This window comes from Halyomorpha halys, unplaced genomic scaffold, assembly GCF_000696795.3.
Source record: "Halyomorpha halys isolate HHAL.00 unplaced genomic scaffold, Hhal_1.1 Scaffold837.1, whole genome shotgun sequence".
NCBI classification, from domain to species: Eukaryota; Metazoa; Arthropoda; class Insecta; order Hemiptera; family Pentatomidae; genus Halyomorpha; species Halyomorpha halys.
This window is the reverse complement of record NW_027104749.1, coordinates 291,954-309,850: the sequence shown is the minus strand read 5'-3', so window position 1 is coordinate 309,850 and position 17,897 is coordinate 291,954. Positions and strand designations below refer to the sequence as shown.

Genomic DNA, 17,897 nt, shown 5'->3' with positions numbered 1-17,897 from the left:
ACTAAGAATTCCAACCTTCCTGCTTACCGTCCAAAAAACTGGTAACACCAAAGTTCTTGTATACTGAATTGAATTTTTCCAATAGGCATGTAAAAATAAAAAAAAAAAAAGGTTGGAGAGGTTTTGTTTTAACCGAAAAAGCAGATATTGGACAGAAAATTCTAAAATAAACAAGCAGAGAGGAACTGCGACTTCAACGCTGATTGCCACAGCCGCTGGATTTTTAAATGGATTACTCGACCAGTATTCAAGGGAAGCTGAATATCGAAGATACATCAGGTGGAACAGCATTTTACTTCATTATATCAAAAACTAATTACACTTTGATTAATACAGGACATAATAATGTTATATATTCTAAGCGAGCATAAAATAATTTTACGATATAGTTAAAAATAAATCTCTGATTCATAATATAAAGATTCAACTTGTTTATATATTTTTGTTAGAATGACAACAAAAAAGTGCAATTAATGTTCATCTACATATGTACAAGTTTTAAAATAAAAATTATAAATATCAAATTAAAAAAAAAAAAATAGGACAGAATAAAAAATCTGGAACCTCTAGTCAAAAAATTTGTCTGATGTCTGTTTTCACTAATAAAATAATTTCAAAAAGATTTACTGAAGGATGTTAATTATAATTTATTTAAATTTTTCTAGAGTTGCACTTAAAGTTGATCCTCTTAAAAATTTTGGTTTTTTAGTCATTAACCTTCTTCAGATCCTTATGCCGTATCTGTCAGAATCAGATGACTCAACTTGCCCGAAGTAGTTTTTTGGAAGTCGGAGCTCAAATTGGGTAAGAAATTACCAGCAGATGGGACGCTAAGACAGAGCAACAAGTCTTCACAATTTACGATAGCAGACCACTTTACGACTTGTCTAATCCTATCCTACTGATGAGCGTTCGGAAAAACAGAGGGAGTTAGTGAATCTCACGGAACCATAAAACATTTCTCCTTTTATAATTAACAGGGGCTCTAGTTGGGAACGCTTTGTCAAGAGGCTTTGCCAAGAATTTTAACAACGGCTACAATGACAATTTTTAGAATTCGGTCCCCCGCTCCGGACGGATTTAGAACGCGAGAGTTCACGACCCTCGGGTTCTAGTTGATGGCGATTTGTAAGGCTGTGGTACTTCCTTTTAATAGAAAATGGTTGGTTGGGTACATTTCCCTTATTTATTTTTTGTTTCTGAAAACTTATCTAATGCCCTGATCCAGTGTGATATACGATCAATAATTTTCAATCTATATTAAATTTTTCGAATGCGTTTAAATATGCGCATTTTTTCCCACTCGTAACGAATACCAATCAAAAATAAAAATATTCAAATTATATTATTGGATACAAGATTCATACAACTCCATCGCTAAAACCATATCAAGTAACAAAATAAGAAAAGTTGTTAATTTCAGGGAGCAATTAATGTTGCTACAGTTAATCCTGAATAAAAATGGAATGATACAATTAAAAATTACAGTTACCTACATAATAGTTATTAATGTGATATAGGATGATATACATATAGATATAAGGGAAATAGGATTTAGGGCACGGCAAACGTTAAACAATGAAATAATACTACAGGTCCCAAGATTCTGAATATCACTTTATTTCTATTTTTAAAATATAAAATTAAAGTTTTATAATTTATTTGTTTGCAATTATTATATTTGGCTAATAATTTTTGTGGCTTAATTTTTGGTACTAAGAAAATGTAGTAATTAAAAAAAAAAAAAGAAGAGAAATTGAAGATCTTTTGAGCCAAAACTTTAGCATTACAAATTAAGCGGAACTAAATACCTATTCCATATCATCTAAAGAAGATATCACAGTACTTTACTAAAAATTATTTACTAGAATTATTTTGTTTTAACCTTAATCTTTTCATATATAGTATTTTAATTCATATTCAAAAATTTCATAAGAAATGGGGAAATGTGATTGGTTCGTCGTACCACTGGAAAAAAAAATTTTCCGATCCCTTAAAAAAGTTTGGATTTTCCATCCTTAGGCCTCATTAAGAGATTTCAAGGCTAAGTTTTTTGATTTCTTAATTTTATCATAATTGGTAAAGAATGAATTTTATTTAATATTTTCATAATTTGATCTAAATACTTGGCTTGGCTAATAATACTTAATTGAAAAGAGAAAATACTCAATTTCTTGTAGTTCGGTATATAAAACATGATTGGTATATGTATATTTCAGGAGCTTGAGGACTAGTCAATAGTAAAACAGCGACACCGAGGCGATGCTTTGAAACTTTATAGCTGTAGGGCATGATTATACGAACACCAAAATTAACATAGATTTACTAAAAACTGATATCAAATTCACAATAAATAGTTTTAAGCAAAGACATAAATATAGAGAAAAATTCCAAACATACTTAGAACAACAGATAAGGAAACAATAAAAAAAAATACCAACACATCTCAAATATTTGCTTTACGACACCCAATGGAGAGCATTAATGCCTCTTGCTGTGTATCCCGTTCCAAGGAAGAAAGAATGCGAACTAGATTATCTATGTAAAACATCAGGATTTGATAGTGATGGCATTCCGTCTCATTGGGCTGACTCTTAACCTCACTGCCTGCATTATCGCCTCAAGTCAGAGCAAAATATTTTGTAACATGATTAAAAACTGGAAAAACCTGTTTTGCAAGAAGGATTTTCACAATTTTAATGATCGAAAAAACAACCTGAACGAGGGAGGGGGATGAAAACAATTTTAAGTACAGATAATAAAAATAACTCTCTCAAGTTATACAGATTTAAATTTAAATTATTAAAAATAAATAAATAGTTCATCAGCACGTCATGAATAAAAAGTTTTTTTTTTATTAAAATTTACAGTTGAATAGTACAATATAATAAATAAATGTAACGACTAGTGAGTCAAAAAACATGGTAATATCTTCTGAAGGAACGAGTAATAGCCGATTAAGCGGGAGCGCCAGTTAATTCGAAGTGTATAAAATAAAAACTCAAATAATAGTTCAACTCATACTTAGTTTAGGTAAAAATAAAAATACAGAACATAATTAAATATATAGGAGATATGTATATTAATATATTATGAGTTGAATTTATTAAACCAATTTAAAATATTGAAATTTGTATATAGATGATTTAATTTAAGCGTACTAACTTAATATGTTTATGTATTTAGTTACTAAAACAAGGTTTTTTTTTTTTTTTTTGGTTTTTTTATCGAATCAGTGTTTTCTCACAACATTAATTAATTAATTTATCTTTTTTCAATCGAGTCCAGCTGGCTTTTACTATATTTCTAAAAAATAACAGTGGTGTTAAAAAAACAATTCAAATAATGACATCCAGTAATTGTTCAGCCACTTACCAATTATTTTGTAATTTTTTTTTAAACAATATAATAGTAAATATAAATAGTGAATGCAATTTTAATCCAATTATTTTAAAGTTAAAATAGACCAATCAGACTTTAGGTAACGGGAGATGATAAAAGACTAATAAAATTATTTGTTATTTTAAAAACTAAATACGTTCCTTAAAAAAAGATCACGAGGAAAAACATTTTAGAACTATTTTCTTTTGTCTAGTTAACAAAATCTAATGAATAAATAAATACGGTGTTACGAGTTAAAATCAACACAGTTTTATTATAAAGTTAGTTTCACAGTTTTCCTGTTCCTAGTGAAAATAAACAGCAGACGCCCAACACTTTATGTCTCAGAATTATGAATTTCTAATATCTCAAAACTTCCATCTAGAAGTATTGTTTTCTTAAATTTACTAATGTTTAGATTCATACTAAATTTTGAGGTGGAAAAAAAGAAGAAATCACTAATAAATAAAATCTAGATGTAAGTAGATCGAGATTTTTATAAATTATTATTTTAAAAGAGCAAACCGTATAAACATGAATTAGCCTAGCTAACCAGCAATGTTAAAATTAGTTCCAGCATTATGAAACATAAGGTAATTTGCTTTAATAACGGAACAACAGGTGACGAGCCGAGACAGTTGTGTTTACAAGTAAAATAATTGACGAAAAACACAATGACCATGTAATTAAATAATAAAGAAAACAATTGAGCGACGCTAATCTAATTAATACAATAATTAAAGGATCGGACACAGGCGAGCCCCGCAAACCGCAATTAGGCGCCATTAGGCCAGGGCTGCCAACCCATTGTCTCGGCCTCCTTGATAATGTAAACCCCACCGCCTCGTAAATAACAGCATAAATTGTCCATTTAACGCAACAATAAATATTTTCACGGGGAGATGGTCCTTGTCTAGATGCGGCGTTGTTTACATATATTAGAATTATAATCTCTAACAACAACCTTCGGAGTATGAAAAAAGAATTAAAACAAAACAAAAAAGCTCAAGATCCCATCATCGCGCTAGCGATTAAGTAAATTACATATTATAAAGGGCCGTTTTGTACATTTGCACGTCCCCGGCAAAAGCAATAAAGTATGTATAAATTTAATGGCGGCGATAAAATTTTAATGACGCTATTAGTAAGTGAAGATTGACTGGAAGCGAAATACCTCCGCGTCGACTCGTGACTACTGAAGTCGAGCTAGAGTTTAGCTGTGTCTAGAAACCGTTCGATATGCTGTCTGGGAATTATCCATGTCATAAGCGAGAAACAGGGTTTTATTTACCTATAATAGAATCGACTAGCAGTTCGAAAATCCGAAACTATGAATTTACAATCAAGTACTAAGTCACCTAATTTTTTTGATATATGTGTTAACAACAGGCTATTGAAGTATATATTGCTTAACGTACAATGAAAAAGTATCACGGAACTATTACAAGTTTAGCAAGTTTTCAAAATATAACGTGAACTACAACATTATTTTTGTTGGAATAAAATATAACAAATATTTTAACCGTTTAACATATACTAAAAATTAACATAGATAGAAAAATTAACAGCTTAATAATAAATAGTTGAGAAAAACTAAGATAGTTTTCAAATATTAATTGATTGCCATGCCTCGACCCCTAAAGTCTTCATCAGAGCAGGTATGAACAAATATACCAAAATAAACATTCTGGAATTTCTTTTAAGTAGGTGACATGATTACATTAGCGAAATTAAAAGTTTGACGAAATGAGGTTTATTAAAGTACATGAATATGGGACAATAGCCCCAAAACGTAAAACAAAAAAGAAAATATAGAATAAAATATATTCAATTTTTGGTAGTTTTTAAACTCAAAAAATTTATTGAAATTAAAATAAACATCTGTGGGGTCAGTAAAATGTTCAGTCATTTTTTATTAAATAAACACGGAACTCTACGAATAACAAAATCTTCGTCAGGTATGAAATTAAAGGCTTGTTCGTAGATGAATCATTAAAAACACAATCAAATCAAATTATTTAATAAATAAAAAATTAGAAACTTCTAGTAACCAGTTATAACCTAGCTCTCGACAATTTTGCTAGTACAATGTTAATTTTTTTTATTGAAAATAAAAACTGAAGTAAAATACTATCTATATACATATAATATTTACTCTTAGTCAAAGTTAAATAAATAAGATATGATAAAAAAAATTAGTGGAACTAATTATTGAAGTCGAAAAGAAGTGACATTGAACTACTAAAGCCAGGTTAATGTTTTTCTATTCCATTTTCAATATCTGTCGTTCAACGCCGGAAGATAAGGAGGCATAAAGAGGAGAAATAATAAGCACAAAACGAATAAATAAAAACTAAAACTCCTTGAGAAGACTGAATAGAAGAGGACATAACAAAGCTTCGTTTGGGAGTGCATTGTGCCTCAGCCAACCTAACCCACCTGTAGGGTCCACAACATCCATCACACCTCACGCTTTAATATCAACTAGTAAACACCAGTCTAGCTCAACAACACTCAACGGAGGCGAATGAACATTCATTCTTGAGGTAATAAATTAAACAAATTCCAATGATAATAAAGCATTACCTCAACAAAATTCGTAATTAGGTTCGCATATGAACCTCGGGATTAACATATCGTCGCCTAAGCGGTAGTACCAATAAATCCGTACCGTACGTAGTACTGGAAGTACTAAATGAAAAGACTCCAATATTAATTTAACTCAAGATTTTTAAGGGAGTCAAATTAATAAAATCTTCAGCTTTGGGAATATGATTTAATAGTATAATAAACATGGAAATAAAGTTTTGAGGTCCAACTGCATTAATACTGATAAAGATGTAGTATTTATAGGATATATGTAATTTCTTGTTTTCCTCTCGCTTATGTTTGGAAAACAAGAAAAGTGACTTAATTGTCTTATTAATAATTAAAAAGCGTAGGAAAGAGAAAAGATGAGAAATGAAATTTCTGTAACACCAACTCTATTCACATACAAAATTTCCACACTCAATTTGGAGGAGCTACAAGAAGTGTGCAAAACATTAAAAAAGGACATTACTTAATTTAGACGGAAAGTCATTCATATTTTTATCGTATTTCTCTGAAAACAAAAAATTGTGACAGAAGTGAAAACTCAGGAAATGAAATAATGTATTCATAATGATCATAGCCTAAGGTATAAAATATTAAGTTCCACAATAGTTATAGTAGATCAGCCATCTTCTAAGTTTATTCTACCAGGAATTTTTTTTCTTTAATTTTATCAGGAGAGAATAAATTAACAGGAGCTCACTAAATCACGGACTGCACTGCTTAACCAACGTGGCATTTCCGGAATTACGGAAAGCTTCCATAAGTTCCTACTTTCTTCCTGATAAAATTTACCAGCTTACCTCTCCCCCCTTTCACGCTACTTCCGTTTCATTTCATCTTTTGTCACGAAATCAATTTACTGCCGCATATACATTTTTTCTTGAGTTGTAGAAAATTAGTAAAGAAGTTTAACCTCAAAAACAACACTACATATATGAATTTCAGATCAAATAAACCGAAAGGGAACAGCGGAGGCGACCACATGTACTGGGAGTAGGAAAACGTGTAAGGCATCTCCGAAACCCCGAAACAAATGTTACATGGCTTACTGAGATATGGTGCCACCTCATACACTACCAATGAACACTGATTGATGCAGTGCAAAAATAAGTTAATTTCAGGAAAAATGCAACAAAAATATTTAATTCTTTAAGACGTAATAAGTATAGGTTTTAAGATATGTCTATGGTTATTTAAAAAGATATTAATATCACTATTGTTACTAAGATTTTGATGCTCACTGTTTACACAGGCCAATAGCGAAATGCCACCCACTAGTGAAAGAAGTCAGTTATTATCAACATTATTGTAAGAAATAGCAATGTTAATAGCATTTCGCCTAGTGACTGGCTTGAATAGCAAGCAAAATTTTAATACGTGTTATCAGGAAGATAACACAGATCTACGGAGTAAATCTATTTTTGCTATCACATTGAAATAATCCAAAAATTTTCAGGCTGTACTTTCTATATCGCCAACAAAACTAAAATAATCTTTAACATAGTAACGCATAAGACAATTAGTTGTTCTGTGTCAATTTTTGCTAACATCTCCGAGGAAGAGAGTCAAAACAATAATAAATTTATTTCAATTGTAATAAAATTTCACTTAAATAAGTTCTTCGTTTTAGTATTTAATTTTTCTCTTACCCTCAGATTTTTATTTTTTTTAACAAAATAATATTTCAATATTTTTTTTTCTGAATAATCTGGTTTTATATACAAACAAATATACCCTAAAAGGATTATTTTGAATTTATAGACCAACTAACAGACTAAATTCAAATAATATTTTTATTTATGGAAATATACAACCAATAAATGTGATATGAGTTATATAACAGTGGTATGATACATACTTGTGGAAACCCTGATCTTCTTTTCAGACACTAAGAAGGATTATAAGGAATTGAAGGAGAGGCAAGGTTAGAAAAAATGAGTTTGGTTGGTAAGAGAGTTTGTCGTGGAAGGATTGATATCATGTTCTGGCCGAATTAGCAACATAAGGAACATTGATGTTATTGTGGATCATTTTATTTATGCTAAAGTAAGGAGGATTGAGGACTTGGATACGAGAGGAATCCAAGTACTAAAGTACAAATAGGCCTTATAGAAGTCATGTAAATGAGAATTTTATAATTAATGAGGTGTAGATAGTTGACCGTAGATTAATGATTGGGGAAGTTTGTCGGGGGTTACGTCGGCATAAAATAAATAAATATGGTTCTGATTATTTATGTTGTTCTTTGCTGACCGCACCCCCCGACAAACTTCTCCAATAATTTTATAATTAACTGGAAGGTTAGAACGTTAGACAATAGGCTAAAATAATAATAATAAATTCAAACATATGATTTCAATTAAGTGTACAAACGACGTTTTAGTTTTTAATAATTCTTCTAAGATTCATTTATTTTTTTTAATATTATAGGAATTTATTTATTGTGTTTTCAATTCATAGTAAACCTTAAATGAGCCTTAAGTGAGATTTTACTGTATTTTTTATTGATTTCAGCTTCGATAAGATCTCATCCTAAACTTACCTTCAAACGAGAAAAATATGATAGTCAAGTAAGAATAAATTTATATCTTTTTAGGAAGTCAGTGAATCGACCCATTAATTTTTTTCTCTTTTCTTTTTCGTCCAATTAGGAATTCACGTTAACAATTACAATTTACCTTACTTATTCGGCTAATAAATTTATTAAATACCCTTTGAATTATTACAGAGCAGAGAAGCACATTACAACACCTGTAGAGTATTGGGACAGTGCCAGAAAGAAACAAATGAAGATACGGACAGAGAACATATGGCGATAATCTAAACAAGGGGAACCAGCTGGCGATGAAAGGCCTCAAGCACGGATGAATAAATTTTCTATTTATTTTATTTTATTGACACTTGACTGTCAGAAAATGAAGCTTTTTTGTGTTATTTTTATTCTCTAGGCTAGAGTCGGACATTTGTTTTAAAACAGTGAAAAGATGAAACTCGAAATCGTTCCGATGAACTCACAACAAAATATTTGTAGGTGAGTATATTTTATATTACTTTCCAAGTTGACAACAAATGAGCCAGACCAGGAAAACAAGAAACAAAAACGGACGTAATTCAAATATTTAATAATTATAGTCGGATTTGAACAATAAATGCAGGAATTAGGATTTTTTTTTGTTTTATGGAATATGTTTTCTCTTATTTCATTTTTACCGTTCGGTTAAAAGAGGTTCTGCCGTGTTTTATTATTTTAATTTTCTCCACCATCCTGATCTGTACGTCATACATTAATCATTAAGGACATCTACTTTAAAACAATACGAGTAATTTTAGTATAAATAATTTTTTTTAAATATAAATTTAACATATATTATCATGTATCAACAGGGGATAATTGAATTTAAAAGACGTAATAAATAATTGTTTTCAACTGAAAGCAGAAAAAAATATATGGTCTTTATCTAAAAAGTCAATCATAAACAAAACTGTACTTAGTCTATCTATGAAGGGTTTCATGTATACATAAAAAAATTAATTAATGAATATTATTTAAGTTTTATTTAGTAGTAGATAAATTGTTTTTAATTTTAACTTAATTATAAATTATTCAGGTTAATTACTTCAGTCTCATGATCATTTTTTAATAACGTATATGGGAAAAGCAGCTGACGCTGCCCAGTACCATTCAGTGTTCATCTCTATTTAATAGTTTTAGAATAAATTATTATAATATATTTATACAAAAATATTTAATTAAAAATTTATATATTTGTCATCCAAAATTACACCTTTAATTTTTTCTTTATTTAATGAGAAAAAAAAAACGAATAGATAATTTTAATTTTTTTTTTAATAAAAACAAACGATGCCTTATAAAATGAAGAAAAAAAATAATTTAATAATAATTCGCTTAAAAAAATACATAAATTTGTAATCTAATATTGAAGTTAGAAGTATACTTAAAATAATTTATTCCAAAATTCCATTGTTAGATACAGATGTATATATTGCCGGACCATAATAGATACTCTCATAACATACGTTAATAAAAAGAAAAATCAATATGAGCCTGTCTGGAAATAAACCTGAATTAAGCTAAATACATTTATTTTTTTATTATATTATAACTTACTACAATTTATTTTCTCGATTTGTATTCGGTTGTTTTTAACGATTTAATGATTAGTTAGGGAAATAATTTTATAAAAAAAAAACTGTGATGTTATCAATATATTTATAGTGCAACAAAATATAAAATGTTTTAACAGAAATACTATTTAAATGGAATATAAGTAAAATTAATTAACTAAGTAAACTGCGTTCAATATTAATGACCAAAATAAAATATAAATATATATTAAGTCTGTTGAATTTATTTTTATAATGTGAGAAATTAAATTTGACAATCCCTCCAGACAACCACCCGACCCCTGACCCCAAGGAAACCCTTTTGGAATTCCTTTGGCTCCAGGTACCAGAGGCTTATTGGGCCCAACTAATCCCTTTTTCCGGACCTTTCACCAGAACCTTTAATATAGACTCAATCTATTTGTTAAAGCAGAGGAGTATATAACCAGAAGAGATATTTATGTTTTCAGAGGCAATAAATATATATAAAAGTTTTTTTTAATACTGTTTGAACGCACTGACGTCTTCCGAAAGAAAGGGTTGAAAGAACTGGAATGCAAGAGGCGCACTTCCGAATCGAACTCGATGACAGTTCAAAACGAAAGAGGAAATTACAGTGGTTGAAAATCCTTTAAGAAAAACCGGGTCTTCTAGGCCGTATGTCCGGGTTAAACTCAACTTGAGAGGAATAACCTTTCAGGGTGGGAAAATTAGAAAGAGACTAAAAAGAAAAAGAAAAAAAAACCTAGAAGAAAAAGAATATCTTAACACAACACAATACCTTCTTTATTAGTTCGAGAAACTATGCTAAACAATACGTTTTTATTACAAAGCTCAAATACTCATAAAAAAGAGCAGTAATCTAATGAAATGAATACATAGATTGTGAATATTAACAGAAGGGATATGTGAAGGGTTCTATACCCAATTTATAGACACTACAATTAAATTGAGAAATAGTGAGTGAAGTTTGTTGTTCTACCAAGTACCATCCATTGGCTGCCAGCAACACAGGGTGTTGCTCTCCGGGCCATGTGTTTCCTACCAGGAAGTATGTTCATTCGGAATACACTGAAGAGTAGTCAGTCAATAATCGTGAAATTAAATTATAAATTTAATAGATGTTAAACGTTTATAAATAAAAAAAATTAAAGGTTCTAATAACTGAAATAAAAAATTATACATAAATATAAGAGAACTAAACGATCAATATTTAATTTTATTTCTGAACTGTTTATCGGTTTTCTTTTTGCCTAATTTTGTTTACCAAATGTAAAACATCGGAATAAGTAGCAAAGAAAAATTAATTTTAAAAGGCAAATATAGCCAAAAATAATGTAATAATTAGTTTACATACTATTCTTTATAAAATACAAACTTTAATAACTATGTAGCCGAAGAATAACGTCCCATGCCCTTCTTGAAAATCAAAATGGATTTAATATACTTTCATATTAGGCCAGAAAAAACTGTTAAGTATCAACGGTACATTTAAAAATAGCAAAAAAAAAAATAAAACAACAACATTGAAAAGTGGAATTTAAAAGAAAAGCAGTTATTAATTTTGTTAAAATTACCCATTTTATTCACTACTTGAAGTAATATTGTAATATTATTGTTAGAATACAGAAACAAAAACATTTGTTTTTTGGTGGACTTTGGTTATTATTGGATAGAGCACTATGAGTTATAATCCACAAAAATGACACAAACGTCCTGACTTTATTATAGTATCTATATATTTATTTAAAAGATATACAAAAAAATCTGTAATATAATAATATTAATATGGACGGTTGCCTTAACAAAGATTTAGTTATAAAATTATCCAATTATTATTTTTTATTATAAAAATCAACCACTGTTAGCTTGAGGTGAAGTTAAAAGGGATAACGCCCCGTTCTCTTTCCGACTCCAGTATTTCCCTTTAGGGTCTTTTTCCGCCCTCCCTTCGTCTCTATTGGGAAACACGAAGGAAGGAAACGGCGAGACTGGTCAGCGCAGATGACCACTAATACAAATACGTGGTGAAGAGGGCGTGGTCAAAGAAACACACCCCTAGCCACACCCCCTCAGTAAGGGTTGCTATAGTAACGGGGGCGGTGGATTAGGCTATCGGTCCAAGGTAAGGAGGTTAGATTCGCGATCGAAAACTAAGTCGGAATGTCATGAGGTCCAGTTTGTACGACTAGGATGTTCCTTCAAAAAAATTCAAAGTGTTAGGTTATTGAAAAAATAATCCTAAAAGAAAAATCAGCGATATAAATTAACATAATATATGAATTAAACATTACTCAATCAACCCCCCCCCCAAAAAAGTTAAGATATTGCTCCTTATCCTAAGTGAAATCTATCCATCCAACAAACTGTTCTTGATATCAATTATTACCACATAACCATAAAAGCACTTATCTATTTGTTAGATTTTACACAAAGGTTTATAAAAAAATTAATATACTCTCAATTTCAGTAATTTATTGAATTAAATGAAGATCTAAATTATTTTATTTGGAAATTAAATACTCAAAACACGTGTGTTAATTTCAGACAAGACCTACACTACACATAGTACAAGGCTGATACTACACTCACATACATCAGTTTTAATAAAATATTCCCATACACGTCTCAGTTTGCCCGTTTCATCTGAAAAATTTTACATTTTGTTTTACACTATGACAAAAATATCGATACATATGATACAGCCAAAACTCGATAATTCTAATGTAAATTGAGCTCGATTTTACTTCAGGTTATCGAATTTTTGAGATATTGAATTTTCTGAGTTATCGGAATTATATGGAGTTATAACCCTTTATAACTATAATAATAAGGTTTAGCAAGACCTATGGATAAAAGACTATGCCAACAAAAATCATAAATAAAAAAAAAATATATTAACCTAAAAAATATTCAAAATATTAGGCAGATAATATTTAATGTTATAAAATTTTTAATTAATTTTTGAGACAAAATGTTGATTTAAAATTTTAAACATATAGGATAAAATCGGAAAACATATTTTTTCATGTTTTAACCCTAATTTTTAGAGTAAACATGAGTACTGAAAAGTGAGAAATTCAATGAAAAATATGCATATTACAAAATGTATAGCAACGTTTTAGTTTCATGGCATTTATTACCAAGTATATATAAACATAACCCTACTTGTCGAACAAGTACATCTCATAATTTTTTTTTGACAGTGTCCATCTTCCAGGGACTGAATTTACCGAGAACTTGTAGCAGCGTGAACCCATGGCAGGTTAACATAGATGACAGGCAGTAAACCAAACTATCCCGGGGGTAAACAACCTTCAAAGGAGGGTAAAAACTGGGGGCCCCATGGCAGCGGGTGACGTGGGTGCAAACACTCGCTACCTGTCCGCCTTTGTGTTTGCACACCCTGCTTCGGTCAACTCTATTTCCAATTGGATTATTCTGCAAGATATCACATGAACTGCGGTTTTATACCCGGTTAAATGCCTACGTTTAAACCGAGGAATTAGCGAGAAAATACGTAAAAGGAAAAGAAGAAAAAATATAGATGTGGGAAAGAAACATCATAATCCGGCAAATAAATGGAATACAAAGGGAACAAGGAATTCAATAAGGAAATAGAAGTGGAACAAATTATTATAAAAAAAAAACCTACTTACTAGTTATAAATGCTGGTGGGAAAATTGCTTAAGCTTAGGCAGAGGACAAAAGAATTATTTGAACATATCAGTCAAAATTTCGCGATGTTCGTACCATCCTTCATTTAACCATGAGAAGTAGCTCAAAGCAATCAATTTTTCTCTAAGCAACCACAAAAGGGTCTAAACCAATTGAAGAACGATACACACAAGTCTCTAAACCACGTGGAGACAGTACAAACATACACCATAGAGCGGTATGCAACAAATTGGAAAACTATATTGCAAGAATGAGGTAAATTAATTATTAGCAGTCAAAGATTAAGTATTAAAGTAGGGGGTAAAAGTTTTAGATATAAGTCAGAAAATAGCCAAAATAGGTTGTTTCAGGCACAGAAGAACATTTTGAACTTTTATACTTTTACCACATACGGTTAGTCTTTAATGTCAGTTAAATGACTAAAAAATCTTAGGAAAATATTCTACTATATCAGAAAAACCGTTAGTTTCTATCGCTTTTGCCAACCCCTAAAAGCTACGTACTGGGACCTGCGCCCGCCCCAACCCGCACGGCTGTCACGTTCCTCAATAAATTAGTAAGGAAGTTACTAAACATAAATAAACAAAAAAAAATATAAATAAACCTATTAAATAACTAAAGAAATACAAGTACAGACACAGAAATTAATAATAAACTGATAAATTAATAAAATTGATAAGTAGAAGCTCTGACTATTTCTTTCAAATTCACATAAGGTCAATCATCTATATATATATATATATATATATATAATATCTTTTTAGCATACTATATTAATTTATTATATTATATAATTATTCCTAGGCGGGGAGAATGAACTAGACATTCCCACTCTGGGGTTGCACGAAGCTTCAAGAAAAAAATAAAATAAAAATCATAATGGAATTACCAACTATAGTTTACCGTTCTATCAGCAGAGGTAAATACCAGAGGAGATAAAAACGATACCAAAACGCAATGTAAGGAATCTCTATATGCTATATGTAAACGTATAGTTCTGAAGGTGGGAGGTAAGAAAAAAAACCCACAGAGTAATTAAAAACATTTTAAAAATAATTCATCAGAAAAAAATGAATTCAGTAAAATGATAAATAATCAACACAACACGAATAGTAAGAAAGAACATATTAAAAAAAAAAGGACCTTTCTCATCACCAATTAAGTGATTAAAAGATAATTATACAGCTCATTATCTTTATCTCAGAGTAGTATATCTTCTACACCTGTTGAATAAAATATTAATCCGGAAACCATCAGTAATTGTAGAGGTTCAGAATTATGATAACTTATTCATTCTCAATATTTACGTATTTGAGATATTTTGATACGTTATCTACCTATTTTGAATTCTCATAATTTAAAAATCATTAATGATATAATCGAGAATAATCAATTTATATTATTTCGTTCTTGTCAACCTTATAGAAATTGTAAAATTCACCTACAGTCGAAACGGGTTGCAAATAAAATATCAAATTTTAAGACTATTATATTTCACTTCTAACAGCACCCCTACCATCATATTCATAACTTCATCTAATGCCAACTATAATTAAAATTAAGTACGTATTAATTTATTTCATCAACTGACCTCCCTGTTAAATATTTTTTAATCAGCTTTTAGTTCAAAAATTAAAACACAATAGTGCTTGATTAACATATTTAGGTCCGGACGTTTGAGAAAATTGGGTCATTCTCTTGAGCATGTATAATTTAATAATATTGTTCTAAAATAACATTTTATACAACTGTTTCAATAATATATTAAATTTATTTCTACTTTTTCAACATAAATATATACAATATACTCGTAACTAATCCATAATGATTGAAAATATTACGTACATATGCAAAATATATATCTATATATTATTTTTGTCAATTGAATAATTAAAAACGCCATTAATTGATAATAAAAAATTAAAGAACTTATTTAAAAATATATTGGCAAATTATAGGAGAGGAACCAGTATCCCAGAAACATCTGGACATAATAATAAAAAAATCAATCAGTTTTGTTAAAATTTTCGACATAAAGCATAAAGAAAAAAATATATGACCAGAATAATTATTAATTAATAAACAATTTCTTAATTATATTAAAACACAACAGTGCTTGATTTATAATTGTCTCAGACGTTTCAGGGATATTGAGTACTCGTAAAAATAATAATAAAATCGAAAATTAATTATATCGGTAATTATAACAACTTAATAAATGATCTATTTAATTATATATCTATGCAATAGATTATTAATTAATAATTAATTACTTTGTTTTTCATAATTTTTATGAGGACCCTTTATCTCTGAAACGTTTAAAATAAATATAAATCAAGCACTAATGTGTTGTAATGTTTTTCTATAGCTAAGCAATTTTGTATTAAATAATGATTATTACAATTATTAATGTAATTAATTATTTAACATGACTTATATAGATGTTATCTACCTCTCCCTCTCTATTAACAACAAAGTAGGTTTTTAAAATCTATCAAGAAGCTACACTTTTTTTAATTATTTCGAATTTCAAAACACAATTATGGTTTTCATTAATATTCTATGTATATTGGTAATTTGTTTTTAACTTATATGGAATAAATATTAGGACAAAAAATATTATGATCCATATATTTAAAGAAAAAAGAATTGAATTACCGGCTGATAAAAATCGGAATTTTCAAGATTAACCATGCTTGTATAAAATAATTATGATAATTTACAACGCATTTTAATTATTTGACAATATCAATTAAAATTATTTGAAATAGATAAAATAAAATTAATAATACAGGTGAAAATTCTAATGTAGTAAAGAGGGAACATGAAGTAACGGAACACAATGCCGAAGAAAATAAAAGATTAACCTCAACCGCTTCTAATTGTATGCTTAGCACTGGCGCAGGATCTGTTCACGCTTAGGCCACACCACGCTCCAACCTACAATTTTCATATCAATAATCAAATCGAGAGGCCATTGACAACAACCGGGTATTTAATGACCTTTTTTAATGGGCAATTTATCCGCTATACGAGGGAACTGAACCACGAATGTCATGTTTTATGGCATTGGTCAGGAAAATTATAGTTTCCGACATTGAATATTATAATTACGTAAGTCTGTGTAATATGCAATATGTAATTTTCAACACCAAGATAAAATGCTAGGATAACGATAATTGATACATTTTTACAATGTATTCTAGTGTAAAAATTTAATTGAAATTATTATGAATACAAGCATGAATTTATTTATTTTATATATTTTTCAACACTTACAAAAAACCTACAGCATAAATATCATATTTAGGATGGGTATTTAAGTATAATACATATTACAACTACCACTTATTCACTATTATTTATGATTATTTATTTATACAGAACACAGTTTATACAGAGTTTTCGAACAACATTTTAATTAACATATTTACAACTAATTAATTAATAGTGAATAGCATTGTTCAATAACCTTAAACATAAGAGAATAAAACAGAATTTCAAAATTAAATTTCAAAGAAATTCTAACATTTCTTACTAAAATTTTACTTCTCTTAGGGTAAGAAATAAATGAAATATTTAATAATTCCTCAATATTTATATCACAATTTTGCTCATTTCCACCACGAAGAAGCAATTTTTCTACCAATACTATTCAATACATTATTAAACTAGAACAAATTATCGAAAAGTTGTCATTGTACTGACCTCGGTAGATTTAATAGTGAAACTGAAATACAGTTTCTTAAATGTTGCTAAATGTAAACAATGCGCAAAAATGGCATCATGTTCTCACTGCCCTATTATAATTAATTAATTATTTCTTATTCTAATTGTCAAATTCAATAAGACAAAATGAACTGTAAAAATTTTATAGTTATAATATATTCATGGATACATTTTTCTAATATTCTTCGTTATAACTTGAATTGGGGAAAAATATAATATAAAAAACCTGAATTAAAGAAATCTACAAGGATTATAAAATTTCATGATTTTACAAACAGATAAATATATATGTGTGTGTGTGCGCGTGTGCGTGTGTGTGCGCGTGTGCGTGTGCGCGTGTGCGTGTGTGTGTGCGCGCGCGCGCGTGTGTGCGCGTGTGCGTGTGTGTG

At 29.3% G+C, this 17,897-nt stretch overlaps 1 protein-coding gene and 1 long non-coding RNA gene across 8 annotated transcripts in view; one reads left to right on the top strand and one right to left on the bottom strand.

The window, feature by feature from the left end:
- Positions 1–17,897, bottom strand: part of pan (pangolin) — a 385,910-nt gene that overhangs the window by 334,404 nt on the left and 33,609 nt on the right. The window lies entirely within an intron of this gene.
- On the top strand, positions 8,355–13,483 carry LOC106686556 (uncharacterized). Its single transcript, XR_001344033.2, has 3 exons — positions 8,355–8,546; positions 8,705–9,007; positions 13,308–13,483. It is a non-coding gene; the product is annotated as an uncharacterized lncRNA (long non-coding RNA).